This window comes from Pristiophorus japonicus, chromosome 14 (genome assembly GCF_044704955.1).
Source record: "Pristiophorus japonicus isolate sPriJap1 chromosome 14, sPriJap1.hap1, whole genome shotgun sequence".
Classification (NCBI taxonomy): Eukaryota; Metazoa; Chordata; class Chondrichthyes; family Pristiophoridae; genus Pristiophorus; species Pristiophorus japonicus.
In genome coordinates this window covers 13,071,339-13,099,309 of record NC_091990.1, presented here as the reverse complement: position 1 = coordinate 13,099,309, position 27,971 = coordinate 13,071,339, and the positions used below count along the sequence as shown (strand labels likewise).

At 47.5% G+C, this 27,971-nt stretch overlaps 1 long non-coding RNA gene across 2 annotated transcripts in view; it reads right to left on the bottom strand.

Moving 5' to 3' along the window:
- Window positions 1–666: 666 nt before the first annotated feature.
- Window positions 667–27,971, bottom strand: part of LOC139279732 (uncharacterized) — an 87,451-nt gene continuing 60,146 nt past the window's right edge. For both annotated transcript variants that reach the window (XR_011596517.1, XR_011596516.1), the window contains 4 exons: window positions 21,579–21,666; window positions 10,422–10,571; window positions 6,565–6,793; window positions 667–1,367 (listed from right to left, as the gene is read on the bottom strand). This is a non-coding gene — a long non-coding RNA (uncharacterized lncRNA). The remainder of the gene's footprint in view (window positions 1,368–6,564; window positions 6,794–10,421; window positions 10,572–21,578; window positions 21,667–27,971) is intronic.

Here is a 27,971-nt window from a genome sequence, read left to right as displayed (position 1 = left end):
ACCTGGGGGTCCTTGTGCATGAATCCCAAAAGGTTAGTTTGCAGGTGCAGCAGGTAATCAGGAAGGCAAATGGAATGTTGGCCTTCATTGCGAAAGGGATGGAGTACAAAAGCAGGGAGGTGTTGCTGCAACTGTATAAGGTATTGGTAAGGCCGCACCTGGAGTACTGCATGCACTTTTGGTCACCTTACTTAAGGAAGGATATACTAGCTTTGGAAGGGGTACAGAGACGATTCACTAGGCTGATTTGAGAAATGAGGGGGTTACCTTATGATGATAGATTGAGTAGACTGGGTCTTTACTCCTTGGAGTTCAGAAGGATGAGGGGTGATCTTATAGAAACATTTAAAATCATGAAAGGGATAGACAAGATAGAGGCAGAGAGGTTGTTTCAATTGGTGGGAGAGACTAGAACTAGGGGGCACAGCCTCAAAATACGGAGGAGCCAATTTAAAACCGAGTTGAGAAAGAATTTCTTCTCCCAGAGGGTTGTGAATCTGTGGAATTCTCTGCCCAAGGAAGCAGTTGAGGCTGGCTCATTGAATGTTTTCAAGTCAAAGATAGATATTTAAGCAATAAGGGAATTAAGGGTTACGGGGAGAGGGCGGGTCGGTGGAGCTGAGTCCACGGCCAGATCAGCCATGATCTTATTGAATGGCGGAGCAGGCTCGAGGGGCTAGATGGCCTACTCCTGTTCCTAATTCTTATGTTCTTATTATGATTTCCCTTTCATAAATCCATGCTGAAGGGGCTATCAGTGTGCTCAGACACCTATCGTGCAGCCTTTGTAAATGTGGCATCTGTTCCTGGTTTGGACAGGGATATTTTACACTTATCACGATCAGCTGTGGGCCCCGCCGCCAAGCTGTGAATTATTCGTACACAACACCCAGTCTCCGTCTCCCAAGGTTGCTTGTCTCCACTCTGTACTATTGGTATACTCCGTGTTATTGGTATTCCAGGCTGCTTTCCGTATTTTGGTTATATTCTGGGAAGTATTGTCGCAACCTTGCTTACACATTATCCTGGGACCGTCAGCCACCCATGTAAAGTTGAACGTTGTATTATCATTTTTATGGATGATCAGTACAAAATTGCCAGAGACTGGTGCGAATAGGTCCACCGTCTAAAGTCAAACGTTCAATCAAAACCATGACATGGGGCATGTATAGTTTCCCTGGGTTATTTTTCGTTGGGCTTTCCACATAAAATAACGTCTACGCCCTTTTCCTTCTAACTGTGGAGGCACTGGAAGGGCCAGGGCGGCCATTAACCTAGTTGCCACCAGCACTATCCAAAGGTTCATCCCGTTGTTTTCTGGCCTGCTTCCTTATCAGATGCTTCCGTGGTCGCCGGGTGCACCGTCACTATGGGTTAAAACAGACAGGGGTTGTTTAGTGTTATATGGTTTTACCTGTGTCCAGTGTTTCCATCATATCCCAGTGGGCACCTGTCGACAAACACAAGTATCACTTGTCATTAGTACCGAGTATGGTCCCATCCATCGGGGCTCCATTCCCTTTCACATCCCTGTTACCTTTATCATGACCTATTTTATCTCCTATTTTAGGTCGTGTCTCGGGTCTCATTCCCTCATTCTGGATTTTTAGATCTCGTATCTGCTGTCTGCTTTTAACTTCTTTATTCATAGCCTGCACCTCTTGGTTTAGCTGGACCAAGTACCACCTTAGCCTATCCTGAATTGGTCCTGCTTCATCTGTCCCTCCGGCTAAGTCCTCTTGTAGTCTCATAGCCCGTCCAGTCATTAGCTCATAGGGTGTTAGTCCCGTGGTTCGCCCTGTGATGGCTCTGAGCCGCATTAGAATTGCTGATAACGCCCCAGTCAATCTCTTGCCTGTCTCCTGGATTGCTTTGGACTGGGCCGTTTTTAAGGTCCTATTCAATCTTTCCACCATTCCCGAACTTTGGGGATGATATGGTATGTGGTACCTCTGTTTGATTCATAATAGGGCACACGTTTCTTTTATTATTTTGCCCGTGAAATGTGTCCCATTGTCTGAATCTATCTGTAGGGATACTCCGCACCGAGATATCATCTTGCTAGCCAGGATCTGTGCTACCGTCCGAGCGGAGTAGTCCCTGGAAGCAAAGACTTTCACCCACCGGGTGAACTGGTCTGTGATTACTCGGCAATATCTTTTTCCCCTATCCTCTGGCAGGGGGCCGGTGAAGTCTATCTGTAAATTCTACCAAGGTCCCTGGGCCTTGGTTGATGTCCCATTCGTACCTTGCATCCCCTGCCTACATTATGTTGGGCACAATTAATGCACCTTTGGCAAAATTTTGCTATATGCTTCCCCATTCCTGGCCACCATCAGTACTGTGAAAGCAGGTACAGCATATTACTTCTCCCAGTATGTGTTATTCCCTGATATAATTTTAGTAGTTGTTGCCTACAACATTGTGATGCCGCAACTCGCTCCTGAGAACCCCATACCCATATGTCACCCTTTTGGTGGGCCCCGTGCTTACTCCATTCACGTCTTTCTTCTTGATCGACAGTATGGTGGACCTGTGCTATATTTATGTCTGTCTGAACACTGTTAGTCATTACTGGTTGAATTTCAGCCTTAAATGTTGGCTCTGGCTTCTGTTCAGCTGCCGCTCATTTGGCTGCCTGGTCTGCAAACCGATTCCCCAAGATGGTTAGGTCTTGGGGGTGCGTGTGGCCTTACTAGTTAGTTTTGTGTGTGCTTTTACCTTGATTACCGCTGCTTCCAGTGGTTCCTTTGCGGCTTTCACTAGCCTTTCTACTAGCTTTCCATGTTTTACCACCTCGCCAGTAGATGTCACATACCCTCGTCGTGACCAGGTCGTCATATCGCGTGAACCACCCCGAAAGCGTATCGACTATCTGTATATATATTTACTCGCTTTCCTTCAGCTGACTCGAGAGTCTTTATAAGGACCACCAGTTCTGCCACCTGAGCTGACTTGTCTCCTGGGAGCACTCCTGCCATTATTGTCTCTCCCTCCTGTGTTACAACCACCCACCCAGTATGGGGTTCTCCATCAATGTATTTTCTGGATCCGTCCACATATAAAGTCTCATCTGGGTTGTCCAATGGCTCTTCCTTTACCCCGCTATCTGTTTCCTCCTCTACTTGTTCCCAACAACTATGTTCCTCCCCTTCTGTCAGCATCCCGGTAGCAGGGTTAACTCCATAATGCTTCTTGATTATTACTGACTTGTCTTTGGACAGCAATACGGCCTTCCACTTAGCCTTTCGGCTGTCTGAGATTGACCACAGCTTTCCAGTATTTAGTAATTCTACCAGGGTATGTTGTGTGTGCAAAATGATCTGTCCCATCATCACTACTGGTTCGCTTACTTTGACCGCCTAAGTTGCACAGTCCAGGGCGGCCACACATCGGGGCATCCCACTAACCACTTCTTCGTCGAGTAGTAGGCTATAGGTCTCTGCCGGCCCCCATGTTCCTGCATTACCACGGCGGAATAGCTTCCACCATCCTGATCACAATATAGATGGAAAGGTTTATTGGGATCTGGCAATCCTAGGGCAGGGGCCGACTACAGAGCTCTTTTTAGTTCCCCATATGCCTCTTCCTGTTCCGGTCCCCAATCTATCCTCTGTAGGGGTCCCCCAGTTCCTATAATTAATCTCTGTATGGGTTCCGCTATTGTTGTGTATTGAGGTATAAAATTCCAACTATAATTAAACAGTCCTAATACCTTCCTTACTTCCCTGACATTCTGGGGCTTAGGCATGTCCCTAATAGCCATCTGTCTTTCCTCTGGATCAATCAAGACAAGAAAGCCATGACAACGTCCAAGGTACCGCACTCTGGTCTGGGCCACCTGGGCCTTTGTGGGTGATGCCTTAAACCCTGCCCACTTCAGGGCTCCCAATACCTTAACTAAGGCCCTCAATTGCCCTGACATTGTATTTGAGGCGATCAAAAGACCGTCAACATATTGTAACACTGTGCTTCTTTTTGCCTCTGCATCTATCTTCTCGATAGCCCGGGCCATCGCCTGGTGAAATATGGTCGGGCTATTATGGAACCCCTGGGGGAGGCGTGTCCAAGTGTATTGCTGATTTTCAACAGTAAATGCAAAGTTGTCCTGCGACTCCCGGGCCAAAAGGAGACTCCAAAACCCGTTAGCTATATCCAAGACGGTAAATATACAATACCTTGGGTCCAAGCCATAGAGAATTGTGGATGGACTGGCCACAATCGGTTGCTGCCGAGGCGTGCACCTATTGAGGGCTGTGTAGTCAATTGTTAATCGATATGAGCCGTCTGGTTTTACCACCGGGCTGTTGGTAGTGGACGTGGTTTCCCTGATTATTCTGGAGGCTTCTAACTATCCCCTTTACCGCCTGCTGGGCCTCCTTCTTTATGGGGTACTGTCGGTGAGCTTTGTGGCTTTCTCACGGGATTACCAAAGGCTCCATATTTACTAATCACCAATTCTGTTTATGGGTGGCCCATACCTCGGGACTGCCTTCTCCTGGTCCCAATCGTGTTTTATTGCTGCGGCACTGGCCACCTTGACCATTTCTCTCATGCCTAATCGTGGTTCTCCCTTACTGTCTGCCCAACGGATCGCCCCTTCTCGGGGTTGTATTAGTAGGTTCAATTCCCTTAATAAATCTATTCCTAAAATTGTGCCCTCTGGGTTGGGGCATACCCAGAAACTTACTGGTATTAATCGGCCCATTATTTCCACTAGTTGGGGTTCACCGTCATAGTGCCTCCTCCCACTCCGCTTATTCTAATTTGCTTGTTTGTAGTTGGTTATCGAGACCGAAGCCCCTGTATCAATTAACATTTGGTACTGCCGACCCGCTAACAGTCCTGTTAAGATACGTTCGCGGGTCCTCGGTATCAGCCCGGGGGGTCGAGGCCACCTTGTCCTCCTGCTCTTCGGTCAGTCCCCCGCCCTGTTTACCTCCCCCGACTGTCTCCCCCTGCTTTTCCCTTCTGCTGCCATGGAGCTTTCCCTCCTGTCCCCCTCCTTTTCCATAGCATTGCGCTTTCGTTTGCCCCATCTTCCCGCAATTGTTGCACGTTCCTTCCCCTTTTGTCGTCTTATTCCTAGCCCCCATCTGTTATTCGGGGCAATTGCATATTTGGTGATTGTCGGAACCACACCCATAACATGCCCAGCCCTTTCCTTCTCCTGCTTTTTGGGTCCTGGCTGCGGCTACGATAGCTTCCAGGGCCGCTGCCTTCACCTTCCCCTCAGTCTCCCGGTCCCGGAGCCGTCGTCGGTCTATTTCACATGCCCAGGCTAATATTTCTCCGTAGTTAATTCCTACGTGGGGTCCAAGGTCCGACACACCCTGATGCTGGGAGCTTAGCCCTTCTTTAAGCATTTTTAGAAAGACCTCATCATCCCTCCCGGGCCGTGCTACACCCGAATATTCCTCATAAGCTTTAAACTTTCGTTCTGCATAATCTGTCACTACCTCATCCTTGCCCTGGATTGCCCCCATAATACTTCCCCAGTTGCTGTGCCCTTGTCCCAGGGCAGCTTTTACTGCTGTACAGAAGTTCTGGATCTTCACATCTCGTGCCGCTACCCCATCGCCCCATGCTCCACTCTGAATATCGGGGCTCATACTTTCCCACTTATTCTGCGGGCACTTAGCCTTAACCAATGCGTACACATCTTTCTCATGCATTTGGTGGAGCCCAATCATTCCCACTAGTTTAGTCCAGAACTCGGGGTTGCCATGCGATGGTTTTAGCATGGGCAAATCTGCCAGTATCATATGTTTTACGCCGGGAGTGAAAGGCTTGTGAACCTCTGTTACTTTCATCCTTTCTGCAACCTGGTATGTGGCAGGAATTTTTGTCCCACAGACAGTGATTGGGCGAGTCTCATCAATTCTTTAGCTTCCTCGGGTCCTAATCCTAACCCTGTTAGTGGGGGATACAAATTTGGGCCAAATTCCTCTGTCCATTCTCTTTTGTCATCTATATCTATTTTTATACTTACATCCTCTTGCCTTTCGTCACTTTCTCTGTCCGTCTCACCTTCGGGTATCTTTCTATTCATCAGCTAAAATGATCTTTTTCCTGTCCTCGCTTACCTTAGTGAGCTGGCTAACTTTATCTTCCAGCTCCTGCATTTTCCCTGACATTCTACCAAATCCTCGGCTTGTTGCTTAATGTTGCTCTGTTCCTCTCTACATCTGTCCTTCCACTTCTTTTCTCCTTGCAGTTGTGAAATCTCTATACACACTACAACTGCCTCCTTCCCTTTGTAACCACCAGTTGAGTTTCCAGGATAAATTTTTTCCTTCATCATATCCTTCCTTAACCATCTTCCTCTTAACTTTTTCATATTTATCTCTCCGAAACTCTTCTGGTAGTTTGTACCTCACCTCTCCAAGGGCCTTGGCAGTTTCCTTTGCCATTTCTTACACCGGGGAATTTTCCCCAGTTCCCGTTTTTCCGCCTTTAATTATGCGGAACCTCGTTTCTGGTTGGATAGCTAGTCCGCCCTCACCAGGGATTCCCCAGTATCTCGTATAAGTACTTATTCTCCCGACACGCGTATTTACTTACAGTGCCCTGATGCGCCACTCGATTGGATTTACCGGCTGCACGGACTCCGCTTCAGATTCGTTGGATCTCTGGCCAGGCCTCTTGGGAGGAGAATTTGTCATGGTAATTCTCTACTCACTCGGTTTTAGGTTGGTTCGGCTTTTGAGTCAAATTTGCCTGTCTAACACACCATGCTCGCAGCGCCAAGTTGTAACGGTTAACTTCAAACCACCACTCGGAGTCCGTTAGCCTTCAAAGTAAATGCAGTTTTATTAATTAATACAAGCTAGCAGGGGAGCTATTCCATAAGGAACGCTCAAAGAGGACTTGGAGACAGTTTCCTTTATACAATTTCAGGATACATAATTACGTAATTACACAAGTTACAATTAATACATGATGATTGATTAATACATGATTGATAAGTACGGCGCTTCCTCCAATCTGGCTTCTACATGCCTTAAATGGTAATTCCGGATACGATTACTGTCATCCATTCTATTCTACCCTTATCTTGTTATTCAGTTCAGTTTCTATGTTATCTCTCTGTCCTCTTGCCTCCCAAGATCTTTGGTCTTCGAACTAGAAAGTTTTGTTTGCTGTGGAATGTTTCCCACAGTCTGTGGGTTCCATTTTAAAATATGTTAGCTCAGTTTTAAAATGGCACAATGTTTTACTATTTTAAACATTTCTAATTTTGTGCTTGTCCACAAATCCCTGAAAGTAGCAGGCCAGGTGGATAAGGTGGTTAAGAAGGCATACGGAATGTTTGCCTTTATTGGCCGAGGCATAAATTCTAAGAGCAGGGAGGTTATGCTTAAATTGTATAATACTTTGGTTAGGCCACAGCAGGAGTATTGCATGCAGTTCTGGTCGCCGTATTATAGGAAGGATGTGATTACACTAGAGAGGGTGCAGAGGAGATTTACTAGGATGCTGCCTGGAATGGAGAATCTTAGTTATGAGGACAGATTGGCTAGGCTGGGTTTGTTCTCATTGGAACAAAGGAGGTTGAGAGGAGACCTCATTGAGGTGTACAAAATATTGAGGGTTCTGGACATAGTGGATAGTAAGGGTCTATTTCCATTGGTGGAGGGTGTCATGTATGTACTTTGGGGATCACTAGCCACTAGATGGCATCACTGTTGGAGGTCACTGGGCTGCACGCATGTGTGTGCAGCCCAAGTATAAAAGGCCAGCCATTTTGTATATTAAGTCACTTTGGGCCTTAATAAAGCAGAGCCAAGGTCATACCTCTTGGAGTTAAACAGTACTCAGTCTAACAGTTATTGCATACACGACAGAGGGGTCTATTACAAAGGGGCATAGTTTTAAGGTGGTTGGTGGAAGTTTTAGATGGGATTTGAGGGGAGGCTTCTTTACGCAGAGGGTTGTGGGGATGTGGAACTCGCTGCCTGGAAGAGTGGTGGCTGCAGAAACGCTCACCACTTTTAAGAGACGGTTGGATGGGCACTTAAAGTGCAGTAACCTGCAGGATTACAGACCTGGAGCTGGTAATTGGGATTAGACTGGATGACCTTTTGTTAAGTGGCGCAGATATAATGGTAAGTACTGCAGGGAATAAAATACGGCCAGGGTGGACTAGTTTTGATCGCCTGGATGGGTCGGAGAGGAATTTTTCCAGATTTTGTCTCCCTAAACTGGCCTGGGGGTTTTATCTGGTTTTTGCCTCTCCCAGGAGATCACATGGCTCCATTTTGGGGTGGAGTGTAGAATGTTTCAGTATAAGGGGTGTCGCAGTTGTGTGAGGCGGACTGGTTGGGCTGGGTGCTCTTTGCCTTTCCATCATTGTTCATAGGTTTATATGTAACCTTTAGGCCTGCTGACGAAGGACCGTGCGGCTCTTTGTCGGCCGGCGCAGACACGATGGGCCGAAATGGCCTCCTTCTGCGCTGTAAATTTCTATGTAACATGTTAAAAAGATGGTCAGAGGAGCAAAGAGTAACGAGCATAACTGCAGATAAAGCACACCTATACAAAATTCCCCCAGTACTGGAACAGTAGGAGGGCAGTCACAGAATTTATAAGAACCTTAAACATAGAAACATAGAAAATAGGTGCAGGAATAGGTCATTTGGCCCTTCGAGCCTGCACCACCACTCAATATGATCATGGCTGATCATGCAACTTCAGTACCCCATTCCTGCTTTCTCTCCATACCCCTTGATCCCTTTAGCCGTAAGGGCCACATCTAACTCCCTTTTGAATATATCTAACGAACTGGCCTCAACAACTTTCTGTGTAGAGAATTCCACAGGTTCACAATTCTTTGAGTGAAGAAGTTTCTCCACATCTCGGTCCTAAATGGCTTACCCTTTATCCTTGTGACCCTTGGTTCTGGACTTCCCCAACAACGGGAACATTCTTCCTGCATCTAACCTGTCCAATCCCATCAGAATTTTATATGTTTCTATGAGATCCCCTCCCATTTTTCTAAATTCCAGTGAATATAAGCCTAGTCGATCCAGTCTTTCTTCATATGTCAGTCCTGCCATCCCGGGAATCAATATGGTGAACCTTCGCTGCACTCCCTCAATAGCAACAATGTCCTTCCTCTGATTAGGGGACCAAAACTGTACACAATATTCAAGATGTGGTCTCACCATCTGTACAACTGTAGTAAGACCTCCCTGCTCCTATACGCAATCCCTCTCACTATGAAAGCCAACATGCCATTTGCCTTCTTTACCGCCTGCTGTACCTGCATGACAACTTTCAATGACTGATGTACCATGACACCCAGGTCTCGTTGGACCTCCCCTTTTCCTAATCTATCACCATTCAGATAATATTCTGCCTCCTTGTTTTTGCCACCAAAGTGGATAACCTCACATTTTTTCTACATTATACTGCAGCTGCCATGCATTTGACCACTCATCTAACCTGTCCAAGTCACCCTGTAGCCTCTTAGCATCCTCCTCACAGGTCACAATGCCATCCAGCTTAGTGTCATCTGCAAACTTGGAGATATTACGTTCAATTCCTTCGTCCAAATCATTAATGTATATTGTAAATAGCTGGGGTCCCAGCACTGAACCTTGCGGTACCCCAGTAGTCACTGCCTGCCATTCGGAAAAGGACCCGTTTATTCCTACTCTTTGCTTCCTGTCTGTCAACCAGTTCTCTATCCACGTTAATACATTACCCCCAATACCATGTGTTTTAATTTTGCACACTAATCTCTTGTGTGGGACCTTGTCAAAAGCCTTTTGAAAGTCCAAATGCACCACATCCACTGGTTCTCCTTTGTCCACTCTACTCGTTACATCCTCAAAATTCCAGAAGATTTGTCAAGCATGATTTCCCTTTCATAAATCCATGGTGACTTGGACCGATTCTGTCACTGCTTTCCAAATGCGCTGCTATTATGTCTTTAATAATTGATTCCAACATTTTCCCCACTACTGATGTCAGGCTAACCAGTCTATAATTCCCTGTTTTCTCTCTCCTTCCTTTTTTAAAAAGTGGGGTAAAAAATTAACTACTCTCCAATCCACAGAAACTGATCTAGAGTCTATAGAATGCTGGAAAATGACCACCAATGCATCCACTATTTCTAGGCCACTTCCTTAAATGCTCTGGGATGCAGACTATCAGGCCCTGGGGATTTAATCGGCCTTCAATCCCATCAATTTCCCTAACACAATTTCCTGACTAATAAGGATTTCTTTCAGTTCTCGCTAGATCCTCGGTCCTCTAGTATTTCTGGAAGGTTATCTGTGTCTTCCTCAGTGAAGACAGAACCAAAGTATCTGTTCGATTGGTCTGCCGTTTCTTTGTTCCTCATTATAAATTCACCTGATTCTGACTGCAAGGTGCCTACATTTATCGTCACTAATCGTTTTCTCTTCACATACCTATAGAAGCTTTTGCAGTCAGTTTTTATGTTCCCTGCAAGCTTACTCTCGTACTCTATTTTCTTCCTCCTAATTAATCTCTTTGTCCTCCTCTGCTGAATTCTAAATTTCTCCCAGTCCTCAGGTTTGTTGCTTTTTCTGACCAATTGGCTAAAAGGGATCATTCGGTTGAAATGGAAGATGAACAGTTAGTAAACTAAATAATAACTTCATTAACTATTCACCAGGGATATACCCCCTCCCAAATTGCAATAATTCAAAGTAATATTAACAACTTTGACAAACAAGCTCAAAAACAAAAATCCCCACAGATGGATGATACGAAGAGAAAATGAATAAGATTTGTGAGATGGAGGTCATTAGAAATGAGTTGAAAACAAGGAAGGTCCCATTAGCTCAGAAACAAGATAGGAAGCAGAGGCAACTTGTTAGGGAAGCAATAGCAGAGTGAGGGCAAACGCAGAGTGCAAAATTCCAGCAACTGATGTCAGGGCCATTATTTCTTTTGATGATTTCTATTCAGAAACTTAACATTGGTCACAGTTACTGATATTACTGAACTAAGAGGGGACAAATGAAATCAGTGGAGGCAGTCAGGAATCTGTAAAATGAGTTAGATAAATAAACAAGTGGATAAAACAGTGACTGCTGAAATTTAATACAGACAGTTGCCGAGGAAGAGAAAATTAACGGCATAAATATGCCATGTTGAAATAGCAACAGGTGAAGTTTTCCAACACAGCTTGGGTTATTATTGGGCTCAGCGCTTAACATGTCCAATCATTATTACAAAGCAGCAAAGAAGGGAAAGAGAGAGAGGAGAGCAAGAGCAAGAGAGAGATGAGAGCAAGAGCAAGAGAGAGAGGAGAGCAAGAGCAAGAGAGGGGGGGCAGAGAGAAAGAGAAGGATGAAAGAGAGAGATATGGATGAAAGAGGGGGATGAAAGAGAGGGATGAAAAAGAGAGAGTTAGAGAAGAGAGTGGTCCCAAATTTGCCCAGGAGTTGCTCCGTTTTTTTGGAGCAACTTCATTTTTCTGGAGTATCTTAAAAATCCCCATTCTGCACATTTAATTTGCGCCAGTGTAAGTGAGTTAGTTAGGATTTTTGTTAGTTTCGTTTTTTTTTCAAAAGGGGGCCTGTTTTGGCCATTTAAGCCAGTTTGGACAGCTAATAGTTGCTCCAAACTAACTTAGGCCAGCGTATATGGCCACAGAAAACCCTTGTGGAAAGTTAAGAAATCAGCGCAGGTAGCCAGAGATTGGGGGGGTGGTAAGGGAAGCGGAGAGGACCTTGCAAAACACTAAACACCTTCACAACAACATTCAAGAAGCATAAAAACCATCAATAATAAATAAAAAATAAATAAATAAAAAATAAAACTTAAGTCCTACCTTCATAACTCGGCCCGGGAAGACAGCAGGCCTGCTAGTGCGAGAGGCCACTCAGCGGGGATAGGTGCGGGTGGGTGGGATGCACGGGTGGGAGAGAGAGGGCAGGGAACTGGTCACAAACAGCACACAGCAGGCTGGGCTCGCAGAACACGGAGGCTGCAGGAGGGAACTTAAAAAGAGGGGCTGGGCTCGGCAGAACACGGAGGCTGCAGGAGCCCGCCAGCTGGTGCGAGAGGCAACTCTGTTGGGGATAGGTGCAGGTGGGTGGGACACCCAAGTGGGAGAGAGAGTGCAGGGAACTGGTCACACACAACACACAGCAGGCTGGGCTCGCAGAACACGGAGGCTGCAGGAGGAAACCAGACTGGGGGGTGGGGGGCGGTGTGGGGTGGTGGATGAGGAGGGAGAGAGAAGTCACATGACTGAAGGGGGAGAACAAAAGACCTTTGGGTGTGGTCCATATACACACCTTGGGGGATAGGGAGAAGTGCAAAACTCTGCTGTGCTGCCATTTTTCACCTTCTTTGACCTTTGAAAGTTTAACTTTTACTTTAAGTATAGGTGGGGCAATATCAATGCCATGAATTTTGCAATGGTTCGGCATCATTGTGCTACGTAGGAGAGAATTGATTAGAGCTCATCACATCAGGAACATCAGGTACGTAGGCTGATGGGCAGGAAGCCTTGCCCACCTCGGCAATTTCGAGTCAGGCGTTCATACCTGGACCTGAGTGAGGCAGATTGTGTCAGAAGGCTGCATTTCCGCAGAGAAGTTGTCCGTGAGATCTGTGAGTTGCTGAGACCACATTTGCATCCGAGAAGCGGCAGGTGGACTGCTTTGTCTGTTGAAGTGAAGGTTACAGCTGCACTTTCCTTCTATGCCTCGGGATCTTATCAAGCTACAACTGGAGATATGTGTGCCATCTCTCAACGTGGAATACGTGTCTCCATTCACCAGGTCACGGCTGCACTGTATGCATGGAGGAATGACTTCATCAAGTTCCCAATGACCACCCAAGCAATCTATGACAGGGCTGTGGGGTTCTCAAGGATTGCTGGCTTCCCAAAGGTACAGGGCTGCATTGATTGTACCCACATCGCCTTACGAGCACCTGTGGAGGATGCCGAGCAGTTCAGGAATAGAAAAGGCTTCCACTCCATTAATGTGCAGCTCGTGTGTGACGACATGCAGCGCATCATGTCAGTCGATGCAAGATACCCTGGCAGCATCCATGATGTGTTCATCCTACGCGACAGCGTTATATCTGACATGTTTGAGCAGCAGCCAGAAGGGCAGAGCTGGCTACTGGGAGACAAAGGGTACGGCCTGGCCACCTGGCTCATGACGCCCCTACGCTTCATGACCCGGACGGAAGCTGACCATCAATACAACATGTCGCACATTACAACACGCAGCATCATAGAGAGGACCATTGGCATCTTGAAACAGCGTTTCCGATGCCTGGACCATTCTGGAGGCTACTTGCAATATTCCCCTGAGATTGTCAGTCAGTTCACTGTTATGTGCTGCATGCTGCATAACTTAGCCATCATGAGGCAGCAGCAGCTGCTAATGGAAGAAGACAACCCACCTGCGGTGAGAGTGGCTGATGATAATGATTTGGAAGATGCAGGTGACGAGCAGGAAGAGGTGGTGGAGGTGGTGATGAGGAAGATCAGGAAACCACGCAAGTGCCTGAGGCCGGAGCACGACGTCGGAGGACAGGCCATCGCGCTCCTTTAACGATTGCTCGTGTAGTGTCCTTGCACACTACTATAAATTCACACGAGGCACATTCTGCAGACAAGGTCACTCTGTGACCCGAACCTTTATTCACAGGACCAAGAAGTGATGACCCTGCGTGGGACCTCCCTTTATGTACCTGGATGACCAGGTGAGGAGTGTCTCCCACAAGTTCACCCCCTGTGGTCAAGGTGTGCATTTCTTATGTGTATACAGTATGCAGTGTTGTTACATGAAGGTTACAGTTACATGAAGGTTACATACATGACATCACCTTCCCCCCCCCCCCCCCCCCAACGTCTTATGGGGTCAAAGATGAAGTCTTTCAGGCGGTCGACGCTCTCGTGGAGTGCCGCAGTTGGGTCTCTGGTTGTTGAGCCTTGGCATGCGTCTCTGTCACGTGGTGATTCTGGCTTGTCCGGGCAGGCCACAGGGACTGTGCATGCTGCTGACAGTTCTTGTTGCTCGTTCACTGGCGGTGGTGTGAGCAACATCTCATGATCTTCCTCGGGTTCCTCAGTGTCCATGCTGAACCTTTTTTTTCCACTTGGTCCAGATGCTTGCGGCATATCTGTCCATTGTTAAGTCTGACCACTATGACCCTATTCCCCTCTTTGCCAATTACAGTACCCTCAAGCCATTTGGGCCCCAAAGCGTGATTAAAAACAAATACAGGGTCATCGATTTCTACACATCTCCCCTTTGAGTTACGGTCATGGCACTCATTTTGGGACTGGCGCTTGCCCTCAACACTGTCTGACAGGACTGGATGAATGAGGGACAGCCGAGTTTTAAGTGTACGTTTCATGAGTAGTTCCGCGGGCGGGACTCCCGTGAGTGAATGCGGTCGGAACCTATAGGCCAGCAGGAGGTGCGATAGGCGGCATTGAAGGGAGGGTCCTTGAATCCGGAGCATGCCCTGTTTTATGATTTGGACCGCACATTCCGCCTGGCCATTGGAAGCCGGCTTGAACGGTGCTGTCCTGACATGTTTGATGCCATTACCCGACATGAACTCCCGGAATTCATAGCTAGGGAAACACAGGCCGTTGTCGCTAACCAGGATGTCCGGCAGGCCGTGGGTCGCAAAGACCGCACGCAGACTCTCCACAGTGGTGGATGCCGTGCACAAATTCAATATGATGCACTCGATCCATTTCGAGTACGCATCAACGACAATGAGGAACATTTTTCCCATGAATGGGCCCGAGTAGTGTACGTGAATACGTGACCATGTCCTGGTGGGCCAGGGCCACGGGCTGGGTGGGGCATCCCTGGGGGCATTACCCAGCTGGGCACACGTCGTGCACCTGCGAACAAAGTGTTTCAGGTCTGAGTCAATTCCCGGCCACCATACATGTGACCGGACAATGGCCTTCATTAGCACGATGCCTGGGTGCTCGCTGTGGAGTTCCCTGATGAATGCTTCCCTTCCCTTCTGGGGCATGACTACCCGGCTGCCCCATAGTAGGCAGTTGGCTTAGATGGAGAGCTCATCCATCCATCTGTGAAACGATCTGACCTCCTCGGGGCATGCTCCGAGTGCGGGCGCCCAATCCCCAGTCAGGACATACTTCTTAATCAAGGATAGGAGGGGATCTCTGTTGGTCCAGATTTTGATCTGGCGGGCTGTGATGGGGTGCCCGTGCTGTCAAAGGCATCAACAGCCATGACCATCTCAGCGCTTTGCTCCGCTGCCCCCTCAGTGGTGGCCAGAGAAAGCCTGCTGAGCGCGTTAGCGCAATTTTCGGTGCCTGGCTGGTGCCGTATGGTGTAGTCATACGCAGCCAGCGTGAGAGCCGATCGCTGTATACGAGCTGACGCATTGGCATTGACAGCTTTGCTGTCTGACAACAGGGATGTTAACAGCTTGTGGTCCGTTTCCAACTCGAACCTTCTGCCAAAAAGGTACTGGTGCATCTTTTTCATCCCGTAGACACATGCGAGTGCTTCCTTTTCAACCATCCCATATCCCCGTTCTGCTTGGGAGAGCGACCTGGAGGCATAAGCCACAGGTTGGAGTTGGCCCTCATCATTACTCTGCTGCAACACGCACCAAACCCCATAGGATGATGCATCACATGTCAAAACCAATTTCTTACAGGGGTTGTACAGGGTCAACAGCTTAATAGAACAAAGCAGGTTCCGCGCCCGATTGAAAGCCCGTTCCTGACAGTCCCCCCAAAACCAATCGCAACCCTTACGCAGGAGCACGTGTAGCGGCTCCAACAATGTGTTTAAGTCCGGCAGAAAGTTCCCGAAATAGTTCAAGAGTCCCAGAAATGAACGCAACTCCGATGTGTTGCCGGGCCTGGGCGCACGACGAATCGCCTCAGTTTTGGATTCGGTAGGCCAGATCCCGTCTGCGGCAATCCTCCTGCCCAAAAACTCGACCTCTGGGGCCAAAAACACACACTTGGACTTCTTTAGTCGCAGGCCTACCTGGTCCAGTTGGCGTAGCACCTCCTCCAGGTTGTGGAGGTGTTCCTCGGTGTCTCAACCCGTGATAAGGATGTCGTCCTGAAATACGATTGTTCCAGGGATGGATTTGAGCAGGCTTTCCATGTTCCTTTGAAAGATAGCGGCCGCTGATCGAATGCCAAACGGGCACCTGTTGTAGACAAACAGCCCCTTGTGCGTGGTGATGGTGGTCAGTAGCTTGGATTCTTCGGCCAGTTCCTGGGTCATGTAGGCTGAAGTGAGGTCCAACTTGGTGAACAGCTTGCCGCCTGCCAGCGTGGCAAAAAGATCCTCCGCTCTCGGAAGCGGGTATTGGTCTTGTAGTGACACTCGATTGATGGTGGCCTTGTAGTCGCCACAGATCCTGACCGAGCCATCCATTTTTAGGACAGGGACGATGGGACTTGCCCAGTCGCTGAATTCAACGGGCAAAATTATGCCCTCTCTTAGCAACCTGTCCAACTCACTCTCAATTTTCTCCCGCATCACATACGGCACAGCTCTGGCTTTGTGGTGCACTGGTCTGGCGTCCGGGGTGATGCGTATCACTACTTTGGTACCTTTGAAAGTCCCGACACCGGGTTGAAATAGTGACTCAAATTTCTGTAGGACCTGTGAGCATGAACTTCGCTCCACAGATGAAATGGCGTGCACATCCCCCCATTTCCAGTTCATCTCGGCTAGCCAGCTCCTCTCCAAAAGCGCGGGACCATTTTCCAGGACAATCCAGAGTGGCAGCCGGTTCTCTGATCCATTATGTGTGACCACCAACATTGCATTGCCTAGCACTGGGATGATCTCTTTGGTGTACGTCCATAATTGCGTGTTAATGCGTTCTAGTTTGGGTCTGCTAGCTCTGAGTGGCCATAGTTTCTCGAATTGTTCGACAGTCATAAGTGACTGGCTGGCCCCTGTGTCCAGCTCCATGCGTACCTGGATGCCGTTTAATAGGACTTTCATCATCATAGATGGCGTTTTGGTATATGAGCTGTGGACGTTTGCCACAAGAACCCGCTGAACTTCAGCATCCATTGCTTTGTCCCAAGCATCAACCTGCCTTGCAGACCCCTCTTCTGGTTCATCTGCCTCGTAAATTAGCCTCGTTGCGGGCTTCCTGCACATTTTGGCTAAATGTCCACTGAAGTTACAATATCTACAGATGAATTGTTGAAACCTACAGGTTTTTGCAGCATGTCTGCCCCCGCACCTCCAGCATGAGCTAAGATTGTTGTGAACAAAAGAGCTGTTATCAGGCATTCCTCTCTGATTATCTCTTTGATTACTCTTGAGCACTCGGTTAGTGGGTGTCAATGGTCCCATCCCGGGACGCATTGTCCACTGTGATGGCGTAAATATCCGTTCAACCTGCCATTGTCTCTGTTGAGGACCCACTCTAGAGTCTGTTGCTGCCTGGGTGGTGTCAAATTGCCCTTGCCTGCCTGCGGGGTTCTGAGTCGCATTTACAATGTTAACTCCCTTATCCATCGCCACGTTGGAAGCAGAGTTACGCGCGTATATTATCTTGGTTTCCTCCTCCCCCGCCATGAAGGTCTGAGCCATCAACCCCGCCGCTTCCAAGGTCAAGTCCTTGGTCTCAATTAGCTTTCTGAAAATCCCGGCATGACCAATGCCCTCAATAAAGAAATCCCTTAACATCTCCAACCTGCAGGCGTCAGTGAACTTTGAGGCTGGCCAAGCACCGAAGGTCCGCAACGAAGTCTGGTATGCTCTGTCCTTCCCGGCGTCGGTGTGTATAGAATCGGTGTCAGGCCATGTGTATACTGCTCGCCGGTTTGAGGTGCTCACCGATCAGTTTACTGAGCTCTTCAAAGATTTTGTCCGCCGGCTTCTCGGGTGCGAGCAGGTCTTTCATCAGCGCGTACGTCTTAGGTCCATAGCTGGTCAGTAGATGCGCCCTTCGCTTGTCGGCCGCTGCATCTCCCAGCCAGTCCTTCGTGACAAAGCTCTGCTGGAGCCTCTCAATGAAATCGTCCCAGTCCTCACCAACACAGTACCGTTCCTCTGTACTACCGGTGGCCATTCTCGTGAGTGTTGATTCCCGTTTCTCGTCGCCAAATGTAGTGTCCTTACACACTACTATAAATTCACACAAGGCACATTCTGCAGACAAGGTCACTCTGTGACCTGAACCTTTATTCACAGGACCAAGAAGTGATGACCCTGCGTGGGACCTCCCTTTATATACCTGGATGACCAGGTGAGGAGTGTCTCCCACAAGTTCACTCCCTGTGGTCAAGGTGTGCATTTCTTAGGTGTATACAGTATGCAGTGTTGTTACATGAAGGTTAGTTACATGAAGGTTACATACATGATAGCTTGAGCCTTGTGCCAGCAGCTTATCTGTGAACGCTTTACTGATGCCGGAGGGCTCAGTGACAACTGTTCCGCATGGACATGTTTATTTTTTGCAGTTGTTCCTAAATGTTGTGTTATGTTAATGAAACATGATTCAGTTTTAATGTAAAATATATTTTATTGAAAAGTTTACAATGTACTTCACTTTAGTGTAATAAAATAATTCTTGTATCAAACTTTACTTTAATATGACTCTTTAAGATCACTTAAAAGCTTTAAGATCACTTACAAAGTTGTAAATTTACATAACTTACAAAAAATTTTCAATTTGAAAACAGTTACAACAGTATCAACAACAACAATAACAACAGCAGCAAAGAAAGGCTACACCCATCTCTCATCCACATCTCGGTGAATGTGCGTTTCTTCATGGAGTGGCGCGGGAGGGTGGGGGCAGGTGTTAATGTGGAGGGCCCGGCTTGGGTCTCTACAGAGGCTGGTATGGGGATTGCAGTGGATTGGCAGTTGATTGGCCTGGCTGTGTTCCCTTATTGCAGCAGCTACCTTACACATGCCCTCCCTGATGGCCTGTGCCTTCGTTTCCGCTGCCTCTGACATTCCCTCCTTCATTTCCCGTGCCATTACTGCTATTTCTCCCGACAGTCCCGTTACCTCATCACCCACCTCACTGATGATGGGCACGAGTAATCGGGTAAGGTCATTGCTCTCCACACCCAATGCCATCATCTGAACCACATTTGTTGCATCCTGCATCTCAGGAGTGTGGTCGATTTCTCCTCCCCCTCACCCTGGGTCTGCCTCACTGCACCCCTCCAGTGGGAGGCGCAGGCTGGGACGATGGGGGCCGTGGGTGTTCCATGCTGCATTCCACCAGCACTGGGACACGCAACCTCGGACGGTGGGGCCCTGGGTGTTCCATGCTGCATTCCACCAGCACTGGGAGGCGCAACCTCGGACGGTGGGGCCCTGGGTGTTCCATGCTGCATTCCACCAGCACTGGGACCCGCAACCTCGGACGGTGGGGCCCTGGGTGTTCCATGCTGCATTCCACCAGCACTGGGACCCGCAACCTTGGACGGTGGGGCCCTGGGTGTTCCATGCTGCATTCCACCAGCACTGGGACCGGCAAGCTGGGACAATGGGGCACTGAGTGTTCCATGCTGCATTCCACCAGCACTGGGACCCGCAACCTCGGACGGTGGGGCCCCGGGTGTTCCATGCTGCATTCCACCAGCACTGGGACCCGCAACCTCGGACGGTGGGGCCCTGGGTGTTCCATGCTGCATTCCACCAGCACTGGGACCCGCAACCTCGGACGGTGGGGCCCTGGGTGTTCCATGCTGCATTCCACCAGCACTGGGACCCGCAACCTCGGACGGTGGGGCCCTGGGTGTTCCATGCTGCATTCCACCAGCACGGGGACCCGCAACCTTGGACGGTGGGGCCCTGGGTGTTCCATGCTGCATTCCACCAGCACTGGGACCCGCAAGCTGGGACCATGGGGCACTGAGTGTTCCATGCTGCATTCCACCAGCACTGGGACCCGCAACCTCGGACGGTGGGGCCCTGGGTGTTCCATGCTGCATTCCACCAGCACGGGGACCCGCAAGCTGGGACCATGGGGCACTGGGTGCTCCATGCTGCATTCCACCACCACTGGGACCCGCAACCACGGAACTTGGGAAACCATGGAACCGAATGTCACACCAGAACTCATGGAAGTGTTTGGCAATGCAAAGTTCTGTACCGTGGCGGCCTCAACCATATTAGTTTCAACATTGTCCCCTTCATACATCCCCATGCCCCCCCCCCCCACCAAGTTGGTCTGGCTCGTAAGCGTCTGAATCTTCTTCTGGATCTTCAGGATTGGCACCAGGTTCTGCAAAATATAACAAAACAGTCAAAATTGTTCGCAGCACAGGAGGGGGAAGGATGAGTGGCATGAGTAGGCTCACATGTAGCAGGCCAGGCAGCAGGTTGATTTGAAGGGCCACGATGAATTTTCAGGACTTGCCCTCTCCCTCGCATGTGGGCCCAGATTGTGTAGTACTGATTGTTTTTCTCCAGGTAGGACCCATCAAGGGTGTCAGTTGGTGCAGATTTGGCGGGCCTCCTCCTGTTCGAGTTCTTTCCCTTTTGTTGTGGGCCAATTTCTTCTGCAAAGATGAAAATGCAACTTTTTAGAGACGGTGTCTTTCTGCTGGGTGGGACATATACAGCTGGTCACAGTTATAATTGCAATTGCATTGAATAAATGAAAATATTACTTACACAAACTACTTGACCAAGGTCCTGCCATTTTTTTTTACACTGGGTTCCAGATCTCGTGATATTCACCACTGCGCAGTAATCTTCTGCAACTTGGTTCCAGCGTTTCTTCATTTCTTTGGGTGGCACTTTTGTGCGACCTCTGTATCCAGCTCCTGCCATCTGTTCTCACCGACATTAACTAGTATCTCCATTTTGTCATGCAAGAAATTCTTCGTTCTTGGTGCATGTTGTTGCATTGCTGTATTAAATTGACACTCAGTGATTTTTCAAAACACAGTCCTTATTTTGCATGCACCAATGATTTTCACTTATGCAGCACTACTTCTGGAACTTTAGCAGCAACAGAGCACTCATTGATTTCTTCCACAGCACTCCTCACAGCACTGCTTCAGGCACCAAAAATCAATAAGAAGGCTTCCCCTTTAAAAATGGCTGATTGCCAATGTTATTCCCTATTGCGCATGCGCGAAAACTCCAATGTGCATGCGCAACGCTGTCGGCACTGTTACATGCGCTGGGCCCTAGCCCCGCCCCCCTGCTGGCATTCTTTCAGCTGCACGGCCCTAGCTCCGCCCCCCAATGGAATTGCCACACCGTGCCAAACACAAGGACAGTCGACAGAGCGGGGAGAATACGGGGGATATCTTTTCGGCACCGTTTTGAGCGTAGGAAGTTGGCGCACCTCAAGTGAGTGTGCCGAAAAAAACAGAAGGCCAAATTTGGGCCCAATGAGAGAAGAAAGAGAGAAAGGAAAGAACATTTATATAGCAAATTCACTTCTGAAATAGAAAGAAAATTACATGAAATTGCCTGCTCAACACTAGCATGCAAGATTGGACCATGGTTAAATAAAATACAAATAGTCTCACTGCAAACCTAAGTTTAACAAAACACACAATAAAAATCCAGTCAAATAAAGGCTTTAGTCAGAATTAAGCAACACATGACACTTACAGGTCGTTCCTGTGAATCTTCCAATGAAGTTGAGGATCTGTGGTTCTCACCCCTTTGCACAAAGATGCTTGGTCTTCAAAAGTTGTGTCTGTCAAAAAGTTTTCATAGCCTTATATATTCTTTTCACAAAAGGTTACCGGACATGAAATATTGCCAAGCTGCTAATTTATTATTTCAATCTTAGTGACATGCGAGTTCTGATCTACAGCAAAGCCCATCATTAACTGTACCGAGTGAGAGTGCAGCATTACGGTTACCGGATTAGTCGGACGCAAAGGATGACATGTTCCATAAACAAGGATACCATGTGAAATAACCAGGACAACAGCCAGGTGTAACTGCTTTTCTCAGAATAAACTTCTCTGCCCCCAGATTTGAGATATGTTCACCTAGTCAATATGCATTCTGATAACCAATAAATAAAATGTAGCAACCGGGAAACTAGTCTTCTGAATACATGAGTTGTGAACTCTTTTTTAAAAAAAAGTGAATCTGCATTTTCTAGAATGTTAAAAAAACATTCGTAGAAGGAATTTTTTTTTTCAAAATCCCACGTTATCAATTTCCACTATTACTAGACAACACTTCATTTACAAAGCAATTTGATGAGTATTCACAGCATTATGTAGTATTTCAAACATTGAGTACTATGCAGTTTTAAGCCTCTGGCTACCACATAGTGTGACTGACTACTGCACGTCCTTCGTAGAATTCAAAATTCCCAACATTTCTTCTATCGTGTCTATAAAACTGATGCATACAATTAAAAATCTTGCACCTTGCATACACCTGTTGCATTATGCCTCCATGAAGCATTTTTTTTAAATAACCATCCTGTAGAATGAGGTTTGTTCCCCTATTAGTGAGGGTCAATGTTGATGCTAAGTTCTGACACTGCAGCTACAATCAACAGGACCCAGACCATGGTGAATTATCACCTTCCTGGTCAAAGAGACACTGAGAAAAACTTTCAGGGTGCAGTGCTACATCAACAACCTCAGCAAGAACTATAAACCTACCATGGGAAGAGCGATTGGATGGGTAGAAAGTTTATTTTTCTTAGTGGTTAATGAGGAACCAAGGGTCTAGAGAGAATAAGGAACTTAAAGAAGTCAGTATAAGTAAAGACATAGTACAGGTACTGGGTAAATTAATGGGACTAAGTGGCGACAAATCCCCTGGAGCCGACGACCTGCATCCTGGAGTTTTCAAAAAGGTAGTTGCAGAGATAGTGGATGCACTGATATTTATCTGTCAGAATTGTATAGATTCTAGAACAGTTCCCAAGGATTGGAAGGTAGCAAACATAACCCTGCTATTAAAGAAAAGAGGAAGAGAAAAAAACAGGGGACTATAGGCCAGTTAGCCTGACATCAGTAGTGGGCAAAATGCTAGAATCGATTATTAGGGACGTGGCAACAGGGCACTGAGAAAATCATAATATGATTAGACAGAGTCAACATGGTTTTTTGAAATGGAAATCGTTTGACAAATCGGTTTGCATTTTTTGAAGATGTAACTAGTAGGATGGATAAGGGGGAACCAATGGATGTAGTGTATTTGGATTTTCAAAAAGCATTTGATAAGGTGCCATACAAGAGGTTACTACACAAAATTAGAACTCATAGGATTGGGGGTAATATATTAGCAATGACTGAAGATTGGTTAATGGATAGAAAACAGAAAGGAGGAATAAGTGGGACTTTTGCAGGTTGGTAGGCTGTAACTAGCGGCGTACCGCAAGGATCAATGCTTGTGCCTCAGCTATCTGCAATTTATATTAATAACTTAGATGAAGGGACAGTGTAACATATCCAAGTTTGCTGACAAAGTTAGGTGGAAAAGTAAGCTGTGAGAAGGACTGCAGAGAGATGTAGACAGGTTGACTGAGTAGGCAAGAACATGGCAAATGAAATACAATGTGGGGAAGTGTGAGATTATCTACTTTGGTAGAAAACCAGAATATTTTTGAATGGTGAGAAACTGGGAAATGTTTGTATTCAGAGGGAACCGGGTGTCCTCATACATGAATCACAGAAAGTTAATATGCAGGTACAGCAAGCAATTAGGAAAGAAAATGGTATGTTAGCTTTTGTTACAAAGGGATTAGAGTATAAGAGTAAAGAAGTCTTACTACAATTATACAGGGCATTGGTGAGGCCACACCTGCAGTACTGTGTACAGTTCCGATCTCCTTACCTAAGGAAAGACATACTTGCTTGACAGGGAGTGCAACGAAGGTTCACTAGATTGATTCCTGGGATGACGGGATTGCCCTATGAGGGGAAATTGAGTAGACTAGGCCTATATTCCATAGATTTTCAAAAAATGAGGTGTGATCGAACTGAAACATATAAAATTCTTAATTGACAGGGTTAATGCTGAGCAAATGTTTCCCCTGGCTGGTGAATCTAGAACACAGGGCCACAGTCTCAGAATAAAGGGTCGGCCATTCTCTGGTGGAGGCAGTGAGAGCACACAGGGAGGTCCTGTTCCCTGCAGATAGGCGCAAGAGACCTCCCAAAGACACCAAAAGAGCCTGGTGGAGATAGCAGAGGAGTTCAGCACAGCAGGGGAATTTAAATTCAGTTAATTAAATAAATCTGGAATAAAGTCAGTAATGGTGACTATGAAACTACTGGACTGTCATAAAAACCCATCTAGTTCACTAATATCCTTTAGGAAAATAAATCTGCTGTCCTTACCTGGTCTGTCCTATATGTGACTCCAAACCCACAGCAATGTGATTCACTCTTAACTGCCCTCTGAAATGGCTGAGCAAGCCACTCAGTTGTAACAAACCGTTACAAGAAAGAAAAAGAAGAATAAAACCAGACGGATCACCCGGCATCAACCTCAGCACCAACTTCAGACATGACAAATGTACACCCAGCCCAGTCGATCATGCAAACTAACATCTGGGGACTTGTGCCAAAATTGGGAGAGCTGTCCTACAGACTAGCCAAGCAACAGACTGACATCTTCATACTCACAGAATCATAGCTTTGAACCAATGTCCCAGACTCCTCCATCACAATCCCTCAGGACAGACTCATCCAAGGTAGCGCCACAGGTTATAGAGTCGGGAGGGAGTGGCCCTGGGAGCCTTCAACATTGACTCCAGACCCCATAAAGTCTCATGGCTTCAGGTCAAGCATGGGCAAGGAAATCCCCTACCGATTACCGCCCTCCCTCAGCTGATAAATCAGTACTCCTCCATGTTGAACACCACGTGGAAGAAGTACGAGGGTAACAAGGGCACAGAATGTACCCTCGGTGGGGTGGCTCAGTAGCACCACTTCTGACCGAACTCTCCGAGTCCTGAAAGACATAGCTGCCAGACTGGGCCTGCAGCAGGTGGTGCGAGAAAAAACACGAGGGAAAGACCTACTTGATCTCGTCCTCATCAATCTACCTGTCGCAGATGCATCTGTCCATGGCAGCATTGGTAGCAGTGATCACTGCACATTATGGAGACAAAGTCCCTTCTTCGTACTAAAGACACCCTCCATCGTGTTGTGTGGCACTACCATCGGGCTAAATGGAATAGATTCAGTTCAGATCTAGCAGCTCAAAACTGGGCATCCATGAGACGCTGTGGGCCATCAGCAGCAACAGAATTATAATTCCACCACAATCTGCAACCTCATGGCCCGGTATATCCCTCATTACCATCAAGCCAGGGGACCAACCATGGTTCAATTAGGAGTGCAGAAGAGCATGCCAGGAGCAGCACCAGGCATACCTAAAAATGAGGTACCAACCTGGGGACGCTACAACACAGGACTACATGCATGCTAAGCAGCGGAAGCAGCATGCTATAAACACAACTAAGCGAACCCACAATCAACGGATCAGATCAAAGTTCTGCTGGCCTACCACATCCAGTTGCGAATGGTGGTAGACAATTAAATAACTAACGGGAGGAGAAAGCTCCATGAATATCCCCATCCTCAATAATGGCGGAGTCCAGCGCGCAATTGCAAAAGTCAACGCTGAAGTGTTTAAAACCTTCAGCAGAAGTGCTGAGTGGATGATCCATATCGGCCTCCTTCTGAAGTCCCCACCATCACAGAAGCCAGTCTTAAGCCAATTCGATTCACTTCACATGATATTGACAAGCGGCTGAGCGCAATGGAGACAGCAAAAACTGTGTGCTCCGAGAACATCTCAGCTGTCGTGCTGAAGACTTGTGCTCCAGAATTAGCCGCGCCTCTCGCCAAGCTGTTCCAGTTACAACACTAGTATCTACCCGACAATGTGGAAAACTGCCCAGGTATGTCCTGTCCACAAAAAACAGGACAAATCCAATCCGGCCAATTACTGCCCCATCAGTCTACTCTCAATCATCAGTAAAGTAATGGAAGGTGTCGTCGACAGTGCTATCAAACGGCACTTACTCACCAATAACCTGCGTACCAATGCTGTTTGGGTTCCGCCTGGACCACTTGGCTCCAGACCTCATTACAGCCTTGGCCCAAACATGGACAAAAGAGCTCAATTCCAGAGATGAGGTGAGAGTGACTGACCTTGAGGGAAGTCACTCTCACCTCATCTCTGGAATTAAGGTATTTTGTCCATGTTTGAGCCAAGGCAGCATTTGACTGAGTGTGGCATCAAGGAACCCTTGTAAAATTGAAGTCAATTGGAATCAGGCAGAAAACTCTCCACTGGTTGGAGTCATACCTAGCACAAAGGAAGATGGTTGTGGTTGTTGGAGGTCAATCATCCCAGCCCCAGGACATCACTGCAGGAGTTCCGCAGGGCTGTGTCCTAGGCCCAAGCGTCCTCAGCTGCTTCATCAATGACTTGCCCTCCATCATAAGGTCATGTGGGGATGTTCGCTGATGATTGCTGTGTGCTCAGTTCCATTCGCAACCCCTCAGAAAATGAAGCAGTCTATGCCCGCATCCAGCAAGACCTGGATGACATTCAGGCTTGGGCTGATAAGTGGCAAGTAACATTCGCGCCATACGAGTGGCAGACAATGATCATCCCCAACAAGCGAGAATCTAACCACCTCCCCATGATATTCAACAGCATTGCCAAATCCCTCTCCATCAACATCCTGGAGGTCACCAGTGACCAGAAACTTAACTGGACCAGCCATATAAATACTAGGTCATAGGCTGGGTATTCTGTGGCGAGTGTCTGATCTCCTGACTCCCCAAAGCCTTTCCACCATCTACAAGGCACAAATCAGGAGTGTGATGGAATACTCTCCACTTGCCTGGATGACTGCAGCTCTAACACTCAAGAAGCTCGACACAATCCAGGACATAGCAGTCCGCTTGATTGGCATCCCATCCAGCACCTTAAACATTCACTCCATTCACCAGCAGCACACCATGACTGCAATGTGTACCAACTATAAGATTCACTGCAGCAACTCGCCACAGCTTCTTCGGCAGTACCTCCCAAACCCGCGACCTCTACCACCTAGAAGGACATGGGAGCACCATCACTTGCAAGTTCCCCTCCAAGTTACATATCATCCAGAGTTGGAAATAAATCGGCATTCCTTCATAGTCGCTGGGTCAATGTCCTTCAACTCCCTCCCAACAGCACTGTGGAGTACCTTCACCACAAAGACTGCAGCGGTTCAAGAGGGCGGCTCACCACCACCTTCTCAAGGGCAATTAGGAATGGGCAATAAATGCTGGCGTTGCTAGCGACGCCCACATCCCAAAATGAAAGTAAAAGCCCATGGAATCCAAGGCAAAATAGCAAGTTGGATCCAAAATTGGCTCAGAGGCAGATCAATGGGTGTTTTTGTGACTGGAAGGCTGTTTCCAGTGGGGTTCCACAGGGTTCAGTACCAGGTCCCTTGCTTTGGACTGGAATATAGGGGGTATAATTAAGAAGTTTGCAGATGATACAAAAATTGGCTGTGTGGTTGATAATGAAGAAGAAAGCTGCAGACTGAAAGAAGATATCAATGGACTGGTCAAGGAGGCAGAACAGTGGCAAATGAAATTCAATTGAGAAGTGTAAGGTAATACATTTGGGGAGGGCTAACAAGGCAAGGGAATACACAATAAATGGTAGGACAGAGACGTGTAGAGGGACAGAGGTCCTTGGCGTGCACGTCCACAAATCCCTGAAGGTAGCAGGCCAGGTAGATAAGGTGGTTAAGAAGGCATACGGGATACATGCCTTTATTAGCCGAGGCATAGAATACAAGAGCAGGGAGGTTATGCTTGAACTGTATAAAACACTAGTTAGGCCATTGCTAGAGTACTGCGTGCAGTTCTGGTCATGACATTACAGGAAAGATGTGATTGCAGTAGAGAGGTTACAGAGGAGATTTATGAGGATGTTGCCTGGACTGGAGAATTTTAGCTATGGGGAAAGATTGGATAGGCTGAACAGAAGAGGCTGAGGGGAGACCTA